The 11,429-nt window shown below is 43.5% G+C and overlaps 1 protein-coding gene across 1 annotated transcript in view; it reads left to right on the top strand.

Moving 5' to 3' along the window:
* The first annotated feature begins 4,388 nt into the window (after nucleotides 1–4,388).
* Nucleotides 4,389–11,429, top strand: part of LOC136373322 (fibronectin type-III domain-containing protein 3A-like) — a 54,242-nt gene continuing 47,201 nt past the window's right edge. Inside the window, exon 1 of the mRNA XM_066338217.1 lies at nucleotides 4,389–4,474. The gene's annotated coding sequence lies outside the window, so the exon portion shown is untranslated. The remainder of the gene's footprint in view (nucleotides 4,475–11,429) is intronic.

The following is an 11,429-nucleotide window of genomic DNA, read 5'->3' as shown; positions in this document are numbered from 1 at the left end:
CGGGGACGGGAAGGGTGTTCTGAGGCGGGGGACAGCCCGAGCTATGGGGCAGGTTCGGAGGTGGACATGGCGCACGGGGCAGGTGGGGGCAAGATCCAAGGGGATCCGATATTCCGGGACATGTGGTGGGATGGAGTGCCTGGGATGTCATGAGGTGGGGTGACTAGGGTGGGATGGCATGAGGTGCCCGGGGTGGGTTGTAGTGCCCGAGGCGCATGGGGTGCCCAGGGTGCGGGGAAGGCAGGGTTCAGGCTGTCCGGAACAGACGGCCGGGATCTGTCCGGGTGCGCTGCCCTATGGAACGCGGGCATCCCCCCAAGAGACTCGGCGGGTTCGGGGACAGGAGTTCTGGGGAGCCGCTCATAAAGGGACTCCCGGTGCTGGGGGGGCCGGGCCGGGCCGGGGCTCCCGGCTGAGCCTGCCCGGATGGGGTTAATGCCAGCCCGCGCCGCGGATTGAGCTTCCTCCCGCCCGTTCCTGCTCCGCTCCCCAGCGCACAGATTCTCCGTCTCCTTCTTTCCCTTTCGTCTCCTTATTCTTCTGTTTCGCGGGGCAGGAGGGACTGCGATGTGCAGTCGTCCCCCTCAGGTCCCCCCTGGCCGCCCCCCCCGTGCTCCCTCCCCGGCAGCCGCTGCCTGCGAATGCCACGTAGCCTTGTAGTTGTTCCCCTTGGCTGCTCTGCAGCTCCGGTCCCAAACACCTCCCCCGCGTCCTCCTGGGCTCGGGGCAGGGGCAGGTCACTCCTGTCAGCCCCTGCCTGGCTGGTGTCCATCTTTTGCCTTCCCCATTCCCGCTGTGTCCCTGTCTCCGCCTTGGGGCAGCAGCAGTGGGGACCCCACTGGAGTCACTCTGCCCACTCCTATTTATGCATCTCACAAAGGGCTGGGGACTTCAGCAGCGGGTGCTTCCTTTCGGGGACAGTCTCCAGGGATTCTTTGCCCCCAAACTCAGCAGCCCCACTGCCACCTCAAATCCGAGGTGTCTGAAAACAGGGCAATGATTCATTGGTGGCAGGTGTATTTGCTCCCTTCAGCAGCTTGCCCAGCTGGTTTCTGAGTTTCGTTTCTGTTCAAAACTTGGTTGGAATGATGGAAATTTTCTGTAATTAATTATTGAGCTTTCAGTTTCTGTTCGTTCTGCTGATATTTTATGTCTTCTCTCTGTCCCTTGCTAGTTAAATTTTTTCTCATTGGCAGCCCTTCCTTGCTTTCCCTGCTGCCTGATTTGGAATATTGACAGACAGATCAGTTCCCCAACAGCCTGCTCCACGTATGGCTGTGGCCTGTGATTCCTGATGTTTTCCTAATGTATTTATCTTTACAACACTCCGTTTTATAGGGAAATACTCAGTCACAGAGGGAAAGACTGAGGCACCAAAATATTTATGGCCCAAGGTTGCACAGGAAGTATGTGGTGAGGCAGGGAATTGAATCTAGATTTCCTGAGCCTCAGATTAGCATTTGAACCAGGGAAGCATCCTCTCTGTATTTTAAGCCAATAAATTGAGCTTGGGGTTAAGAACCAGTGTAGAAGAAAGTACTTTGTGTTTGGTTCAGTATCTGTGAGAGTAAGAAGCAAAGCCTGAGTTGCTTCCCACACTTGCATTCCTTCCCTTGGTTTATGTAACTTGTGAAAAAGGATAAGGTGGTGAAATGGGAAAGATGTTGACTTTCTCAGGGCTCAGTGTGTGATCATGGATGTTGAAAAGCAGCCAGCTGTTACACTCTCCTCTCTTTTCACGCTTTTTACCTTCCTGTTTCCAAATCTTGGAAAGTTTTTGAGCGCTGTTGTTACCTGGGAATCATTTGTTCTCAGCTGGGATCAAATAAATCTCATTTCTAGAGAGCTGAACTAATTCACTGGATCCCAGATCTCAGTTTGGGATCCTTCATGGGGCAGCCTGTGGATAAACAGGGCTGGGACTGATGGCTCACACACCTCCTGGAGCAAGCTCTTACAAGTTATTCATTCAGCTGTAGCTCAGGATTGTTGCAGCAAGATTTTGGAAAACTTGGCTCTAGCTGAAATGAAGCAGCAGTATGTCAATGCAGTGGAATAATTTCAACTCCTTGGGCTGGGGATGTACACACATACCACCTTTCCCTGCTCTTCTCTTGGGATAGCTGATTTTTGGTGGTGATTTGGTTGTTCAATTTCTTCAGTGGTTTTGAGGAATTGGATGTTAGAACGGTTTAAAGCAATAACTCCTGGTGGATTCACCTTGAGAGAGAATAAAGATAACTTTGTCTACACTAATCCATTTCCTGACACAAGTCTTGATCACAAACTGCATCTCTCTTTGATGTTTCACTGACACCAAATCTGGATATAAATGTTCTGTATAACTTTTCATGACCTTTTGGTTGTCATTTTTGGAGATTGGCATTGGCATCCTGTTAACTGTGGGGCTTGTCCCACCCCTGTCAACAATTGTCATCTTTTATGGTTATTTTTAGGAAAGGTTTAGTGAGTCCTCAAAAAACAATATTTCATATGGATTGTGCAGACAGGAAAAATTCCAGTATTCTGCTCCCATCCTGCCTGGCCTTAGGTGAATTTCATGCAAATTAAAATTTATCTTTTAAGCTTGAAAGAGTGGCATTTTTATTTGGTGACTTACTATTTCCACAATTGTGAAACTTGTCAGATTTAGAGGTAAATGACTGGGAAGACATTCTTATAATATTGTTCATCAAAGTCAGGAGCTGGTATGAAATATTGTAAGAATTCTTTCCCTTGTTCCATATTTTCTTAATTTCCTGTCATGGTTTCATTGAATCAGAGAAGAATTTTAAAATTATCTCTGAAAGCAGATGAGAAAACCTCAATATTAGTAGTCCTGCAACAGGCAAGAGGCTTGAGGGAAAAAATTACATTTCTCACTTCTAATTTTGGTCTATCTGAAAGCATCAGGTCTGAACTCTCAGTATTTAAACCTGGGGTTGCTCAAGGCTGGGGGATGTGGGAGCAAGAACCTGTGTATTTTTTCACCTGTTTTTAGCACATTGTCATGAAGCTTCCCAAGGTCAAGATGGTTGGTTTTCAGCTGTTATCTTTGCTGCAAGCCAGACCTCCACTGAAAAGTTTTGGATTCCTGAGTGAGGAGCACACACTGAACTCTTTATTGCATTCTTGAAGAGCCTATTGTAAAAGCAGTGATAATTTATTCTTTCAGTGGTGCTAACACAATCCTTTCTGTGTACTGACCAGCACAGACAGACCACTGGCTCCTAGCCCTTCGGCCCTTTGAATGCTAATGTAAATATCCCCTTTTTCTCAGGATCTTGACTGATATGGAAAATGCCTCCTTTTGCCCAGGATTCACTCTGGGGCCTGATGCTTTATATTCAATATTTTTCTGGTGTCTTATTTAAAATAGCTCAGGAGGAACATTTGTTAGATTGTGACTTCAGAAGCATCTTCAGGTGATGTCATCAGTGTGACTTGAAGACAGTATCACCTTTTTGGTGACAGTGACAGTGGATTGTAGTGTGGGAGCTTCTCCAGGCAGCCTGAGGAGCCACCAGGACTGAGATTTCTTGGAGTGTTCCAGTAAAACTGCAGAACACACTGCACCTGCCCGTGCCTTATCTTTAGAGATTCAGGAGGAATTTCTTTCTCGAAAGGATGGTCAGGCATTGGAAGGGGCTGCCCAGGGAGGTTTTGAGTCCCACCCCTGGAGATGTCCAAGGAAGGACTGAAGGTGGCACTCAGTGCTCTGGACTGGTGACAAGGTGGGGTCAGGCACAGGTTGGAATTGATGATCTTGGAGACCTTTTCCAACCTTAATAGTTCTGTGAAAAACTATTGGGGATTGACGGATCCCTGAAAAAACTTCCTGTGTTTGGAAGGCCAAAAGAAGGCTCAGTGTGCAAATATTTTAGGAAATGTTTTAGTGTTGGGTGCAGCTTGAGAAAGGTGGTGATTTTTACATTACTAAATACAACATCTGAAGTGGTTTAACGACTCCTGGAGCTGTTAATTTCCTTCTGCTGGAGCATCTTTAGTGGAGCAGTTTCTAGAATAAAGCTGTGCTGCCCTGTAACAGCAAACTGGGATTGTATTTCCAGCTTTATGTACAATTTATGTCTTTTTATGTCCCTTATCAGAAGGGAAATGTGTGCATGACAATTTAAATTTGGGTATGTTTGGAATCTGATTTTTCTGGTTTTATTGCCATGTAGAGGAGTAGAACAGGTATAGAGTAGGTAACTAAATAAATCCAGCTATATCAAAAGAACTCCCCAGTGGAGTTAGTACTGCCTATCCCCTCCTGGCTCCTGTTCTTTCTGTGAATCTCTGGTGTTCCCTGCAGCTTGTTTTTCTTCAGATTTCATGTTTGCCAAGGCACTAACATGAAAATGTGGGGTTTTTTGCCTGCAGAAAGAAGCTTGAGGACAGCACACATTGCTCACTCTGCAGCAGGCTCTGGAACACTCACCAGGAGGAATTCCAAGTCAGGAAAGTGACAACGGTAATTATACAGAATTTAGGATTCTCCCAGATTTTATGAAGTGTTTATTTTCTCATTAAGTCTCTAAGTAACACTTGAACTTGAAATTAATGTATTTGACAGACTTTTAAACTTAGGACTTTTTTTTCTGGAAGAAAGTTCTGGACAACTTCTTATCAAATGGAAAAAAATAATTAAGGAAGGAGAAACTGATTGAGTTCCTGAGGTAAGAAGAGTTTCAGGTTCCACAGGAACATTATTGATTTTGTAAGGTGGCAGCCTTATCTCTATTTTCACATTTCTTACTCTTTCTTCTCCCTTCACCCACTTAGCTGGAAGTTTTCTCTTGGAGAGAATTTCATAAATGGCTTTGGATAAAGAAAGTAAATTCTGGTTTTAGCCAAATGCATTTCCTGTGTAGGGAACAGCTGGAGTGGGTGACAGCATTCTGATAGTGCCTTGCTCAGATCCTTTGGTTTTACTTTGAGATCATGGAACTGAGTTCCTTCTCATGGAACTAGTCAGGTCAGGGAACTGAACTGCTGAAAAAGCAGAAAGGAGTCTGTCAAAAACTTGTGGAGGAATGTTGGAAATCAAAACATGATCAGCAGATGGATTTCATACAAGAGATTAAGAAAGAAGTGATAATCATGCTGCATTCCCTGGATCTGTACAGGTGTTTTGGGAGGAATAGCATTTTACCAGGTTAAATCCAGGTTTATATAAATACAGATTAAGTCTTTTTCATCTGCTGTTCCATGCCCTTTATTAAATAATTTCAGCATTAATATCTCTTCCATAGGAATCAGTTGCTTTCAGTTCTGCTGAGTGAGGTATTAGTGACCACTGATGTGTCACTTGGTTTTGTTATCTCCAGTCACTTGCAGGAGTGAAAGCAGTTTAATGATTGCATGGGAGGAGTTTTATGCTCCTGAAGGACATGCAAGATGTTGATTTTAAGCAGATTCTGCTTTAAAAAGCTATAATCTGGTCACCCAGGTGTGTATTTTTGTCCATTTCAATGTGAGGAGTGAGAATTATTTAGAGGAACTATTCAGAGTTGGAAGATATTATGTAAACAGCCTTTTGGTGTATTGTAAATTGTAATTTTGCTTTTTAATGCCTGGATTTCTTAAAATATAAACTTAATAAAAATTTACATAAACTTTCATTCTTAGGTTCTTCAAAACTGATAATTTCTACTTAGGCAGTTACATAAAAATGTGATTCAATCCTAAAACTTCCAGCAGGTTTGTTGATTCGCAAATAAATATTCAAAGCTCAGATACAGAAGCAAATTATTTCAGTGTGTTGCCAGCCATCAGCTGAGCTGTGGCACTGGTTCTGTGCTGGTCCTGGTCAGTCATCCAGATTGAGGGAAGTGTTCCTGCTCCAGCCTCGTGGGGATGATCTCACACTTGCATTTTTCCCTTGCATTTTCCATGAACTAAAAAAATGCACATGATCTTATGCCACGAGACTGCTCAGCTGTGGTAATTGCAGTTATTTACTGGTGTGTTTTAGCCCTGGGTTTAAGCATAACCTGTTCTAATCAGCCTAATTTGACCCAGTGCTCAGTTTAAATGTTATAGCCTGTCCTGGGGTGACTGTGATGCCTCTGTATCCCCAGTCGTCTGTTCTGTGGGTGCTGTAGGTTGTGTTCTGTACCTTTAAGAGTGGTTCTGAGGGTAGCAGGGAAGAAGATGCGCGCAGTTTGTTTTTGAAAAGTGTTCACTCCTCCACATTCCTTTTTTTTTTCCTTCTTCCTCGGGACAGTGTGTTCGTTGGATACTTGGACAGTGACCAGGGAGAGTTGTTTTTTTTTTTTTCCTTTTAGTTAGTTTAGCTAGCTGAGGCAAAGAAGCTTCCTGGACTGTTTTTTTTTTCTTTTTCTTGGGACTGTTTAAGTCTGCTCTGGACTGAAAACTCAGAGAGGAACTGGGATCCAGCATCCGTGGCCCACTGAGGCCTGGACCTCAGCATTTTCCAGCACCAGAGAGACTGGGATTGAAAAAGACTGAGAGAGAGCTGAGCTAACTCCTGGCGAGAACTTCCTCAGTTTTGCTCTCTCTCTTTGGAGCAGCAAGAGGTTTTGTTGTTTAATTGTTTCATTCCTCATGCTCGTGGGCATTTTGTTTGTTAAATAAATAGTTTTTTCCACTTTTCTCTGAGGAAATTCTTTTTTTCCCGGACCGGCTAGGGATGGGGCCGTTTGGGTTTGCTCCCCAGAGGAACCCCATTCAGAGGTTTCCTCCCAAATTTGCCCTAAACCAGGACAATAAATTTCATATTGGTGCCCAACTGCGGGGCTTGAGAGAGTGGAAAAAACATGTATTGATTATTGATTGCATTTGGTTGTACTTCATGTGGGGATAAAGTATTCAGTAGGCATGTTACTCTTTGAATTCCTAATGTCTCTTGGAATTGTGTCCTTGCTGTGTTTCTGTTCCCTAGGTTTCTTTGAGGTTTTAATACCTTTCTGGTCCCTAGGTTTGTTTTCTTATCCGGAATTAGCTCCAATGTTGTCCCTAATACATAGCTTTTACACTAGAGGTGCACGAATCAGGATTGCTATTTTGTTTGACTCGGTGATCATGATTTATAGAAAGTTTATGAAAGTACTGGAGTTTGTGCCAGGTATTTTTGGTTTATGGTTTTTTCGTCCTACCATACGTTCTAGTTCCAGCAGCATGTTTTGGGGATTTATGAATAATTGCACCCACTTTGTTAGAGGATGAATAGAGGATGAAGCTTTTCAGTCTTTCCTGTCCCTCTTATCTTTCGAATCAGTTACATCACTTTTGGGGAATGTTCAGTGTTCCCTGAATGTTAAAGATATCATCTTCCTGATATTTCAGCTGGTGGGCTTTCTCTATATGGTATGCAGCTTCTCTAGAGTGAGGGCTGAGATTTCCAGAGGGGCTGATGAGACTGCTGACCCAGAAGTAGACCCAGAGGTAGACTCAGGTGTGGAAAATCCTGTGTTGTGGAGAATGGGAGGATATGGGCCAAACCCTGAAGGAATTTTCTGACCCTATAGCCTGGGACTTTCCATGTGAACAGATTCAGAACCCGGCTGAGGTGGGGAAATACTTGAATGAGAAGTGCCAGGATGATTCCAAGGACAAAAGGATTATTGCAATAAGCTGGGCCCTGGCACATGCTTATCGCACAGTGCTAGATAAAGTAAGGCTGTTGTAGAAAAAAGGTCCCTAAACAGTGAGAGGTCGGACAGAGCAACAACATGTCTAAACTGGTGCAGTTATCGTATCATTCTCACTTTATTGTTTACCACAACGACCTTTATACATTAGCAACATGGTTGACATTACAGATCACACAAAATATGTAAACAATCCTTGCCTTAAGGTGGCTAAGATCAAAAGGCTACAATTCTACATATCAAACCCTGTAATTCCCCAAGACACCTTAATGTGAAAAGTAAATTCTTGCTGCGCCACAACTGAGAATTTCTTCTGCGCCACAGAGGCCTACAGGTCCTGCAGGCCCAAGGGGCCCACAGGCCTTACAGGCCAAAGGGCTCAGTCTGGAATTGCTCCAGCCTCACTCCAAATATAAATCATGTCCTCCCTCTTGAAGAAATTCCATTACAATTCCCCCTTTTTCTTTTTGAGCAATCCAGACCGAGTTAAAGGTGCAACTTATCAACTTTTGCATACAGCGCAGCAAACAAGGCACACACACTAAAACAACTATGATCACAATACCAAATATAATACCAAAACGAACCAAATCCTTCATCCAACCAGTAGAACTCCATGAATTGAACTACTGATCAAAAGGAGTGTTGACAACCATAAGCTTTTTCAGCTTGTTCTTTAACTGCGAGAGCTGCTTATAGATGGACTGAGAATGATCAGATAAATTCATACAACACATGCCCTCCAATTCCTCACACCCATGTCCTTAGGAAAGAAGAAGAAAATCGATGGCAGCCCTGTTTTGAAGGACTGAACAATGGAGGCTGTCGACATCTGTGGCTAGTTCACTCAGTATATTAGATGTTATATGTATTTGTTTCTTTCTCCAACAGGCTAGGGTCCACAGCTGTGTGAGAGCTTGTGCTGAAGCAACTCCTAGGGCAAAAAAATGAAGACACTATGACAATAGGACTTTTCCATAGTATTACTTTATCTGTGCAGTCAGGACCTAGTTGGGACACACTATGTTTGGTTCGTCGGGATGGTTGAGACAATCCAAGAACTTGGTGAATAGATGGAGCAAACAGTGTTAACTTGCCAAAATAACATGGGCCTCCTACAGCTTTCCTTGGCAATGCAGACCAGGCTCGATCCCCACAAATGAGAAAAATCCCTGGTGGAAGCTATTTGGGAACTCGTGTTATTTGGGTTACAGACTGAGTCCAATTATTACAATACTCTGGGTAATTGTAATATAGTGAGGATTTAGGAAAAATCCAGGAACTACTATTTTTTAAAGTTGTCCTTTCAACAGAAGATCCAAAAATTAAACAATACTTGTTGGGCACAGAACCAAGAAGGTCGAGCTCTTGCGGCTCAGGACCTGCGGTGTTTAAATATTGTGCAACTAAAGTGGCTTTTGCCCCTGAAGCATTCCTTGAAATGTTGTACTTCTCACACCAATTCTCATAGCATTTATGGAGGGAAGAGTGCATGAGGGGTCTCACACACCACACGTTCCAAACATCATCCACATTTTGATATATCTGTGTTTGAGTCCAGCCCTTGAATTCTGTCATGGAATTCACTGGCACTCCAGTTAAACAAGTATGAAACTGATCAGATGGAGTGGCCAAGGATAAACAAAAAGAATCTTGGCCAGTTTGGTTGGCCCAGGTGACCCACGTATTTTGCCTTCGGTCAATGCCAAGCAGAGCAGAGACTGCTTGCATCAAAACACTGCTTAAAGCAAATACTTCAATCCAAAACATCCAATGCATCTTTCTCAAGTTCTTGGCTTGTTTCTCGTTATGACTACAATGTAAAAATTACTTATAACTTATATTCAACTTATTTTAACTATAACTTAAACTTAACTCAAACTTAAGTTAAACTTATCTTAGCAAAACTTAACATAGCTAAACTTAACACAAACTTACCAAAACTTAATGTAACTAAATGTAACTTAATGTAACTTAACATAACTTGATATAACTAAATATAACTAAACATAACTTGATATAACATAACTTATACTATTTACTTATGACTTATACTTAGCTTAACTCTATAACTGTAACTATGTAAATTATTTTTAATTTCTGTATTCTATAAAATCAGTTCTCAACAGCACCGGAGGTGTCACAGGGCACTTCAGGTAAATCACTGTTGATTTTTGACTGGGGACATGCACGGGTGAATCGACTCGGCACCCAAATAGATCCAGACCCTGTGGAGACACATATAACTACGACCATTAAACAACACAGGACTAGGTCCTCGCCATTCACCCGTTTGCATATCTTTATAGTAAACATAGAGTCCTGGAATTGCCTGCCGTCTCCCCTCTTTCAGTGCTTGATGATGTATCACGACCGCAGGTTCCTCTCATCCTTCTGTCAAACATAAATAATTTAAAGTAAATAACACCTTTGACAATCGACTAAACACATCAAGCTCATCAGCCTGTTTTTGCTTTGCTAAATATTCTTTTAGGGTGCGATTTGCTCTTTCTACAATTCCTTGACCTGTAGGAGAGTGAGGGATTCCAGTGGTATGTTTCACCCCCCACTTCTGCATAAATTTCGCAACCCGTTGACCGACATAAGCTGGACCATTGTCTGTCTTAGTTTCTACAGGTACACCATCACCGCAAAGCAGGCACACAAATGTCTTTCAACATGTAGAGCTTTCTCTCCTGTCTGAGCAGTTGCCCAAATAAACTTCGAAAATGTGTCCACAGTTACATGGACATATTTCAATTTCCCAAATTCAGGGACGTGAGTCACGTCCATTTGCCACAGTTCTAGAGCTTTCAGTCCCCTTGGATTCGTGCCTAGACCAAGGCCTGGACCATAATGACTACATTGAGGACAGGCACGCACAATCCCTTGTGCATCATTCAGGGGAATCTCAAACTGGCGATGTAGGGCTCCGGCATTTTGATGAAAAATGCTATGACTGTTGCAGGCTTCTTCAAACTTGTTCCGTGGGGGGAGCATGAACAACACAGCTGACTGCAGCGTCTGCTCGAGCGTTGCTTTCTCCTAACCCTTTATGACATTGATGACTTCGAATGTGCATGATGCAGAACACGTGCTGACACTGCTTCAGTGCACCCCGCAATTGCAGAAACAGTTCCCCCAGGCGTTGATTCTGGGTTTGCCTAATAAATGCATCTTCAATTCTCTGCGCAACTCCAACTACATACAGAGAATCGGAGACAATGTTGAGTGGTTCTTTATTCCAGGTCTGCAAAGCCCAACACACAGCTTTCAAGTCGAGGGTTTGCAAACTATCTTCTGCATCACCTTTGATTAGATGCTGCAACCATTTTCCTTGCTGTTGCCAAACACATGCAGCCTTTTTTGTCTTTTGGCCAGCGTCAGTGAAAACTGTCCGTCCCTTAACTGGTGTCAGGGAACCAAAGGTCTTTCCAACCACCGATGATGCGTAATCAGGTGCCACATCGGGCCTTTTGGCTGCCTATTGTGAACCACACCTGAAAAACCCAACAGTGCTTCCTGCAATGGAACAGAATGCCTTAGCAACCACTCTAGATCTGCATTTTTCACAGGAATACTGATATCTGCTGGCTCTTTTCCATCTATTTCCACAATCCTATCTCTGCCTCTCTTTATCAATGCAGCAAAAGCCTCTGTTCTGCTCATGACACGACTTTTTGGCTGAACAGGTAAAAACAACCACTCAAGTATGATTGGTGTCTCCCCCTTTTCTTTTTGCCATTGAAAAACAATGGCAAGTGGGCAGTTATGAGCATTAGACAAGAAAAGTGACAAAGGGAGATGTTCTAA

This window comes from Sylvia atricapilla, chromosome W (assembly GCF_009819655.1).
Source record: "Sylvia atricapilla isolate bSylAtr1 chromosome W, bSylAtr1.pri, whole genome shotgun sequence".
NCBI classification, from domain to species: Eukaryota; Metazoa; Chordata; class Aves; order Passeriformes; family Sylviidae; genus Sylvia; species Sylvia atricapilla.
This window is presented reverse-complemented; position numbering and strand designations above follow the sequence as displayed.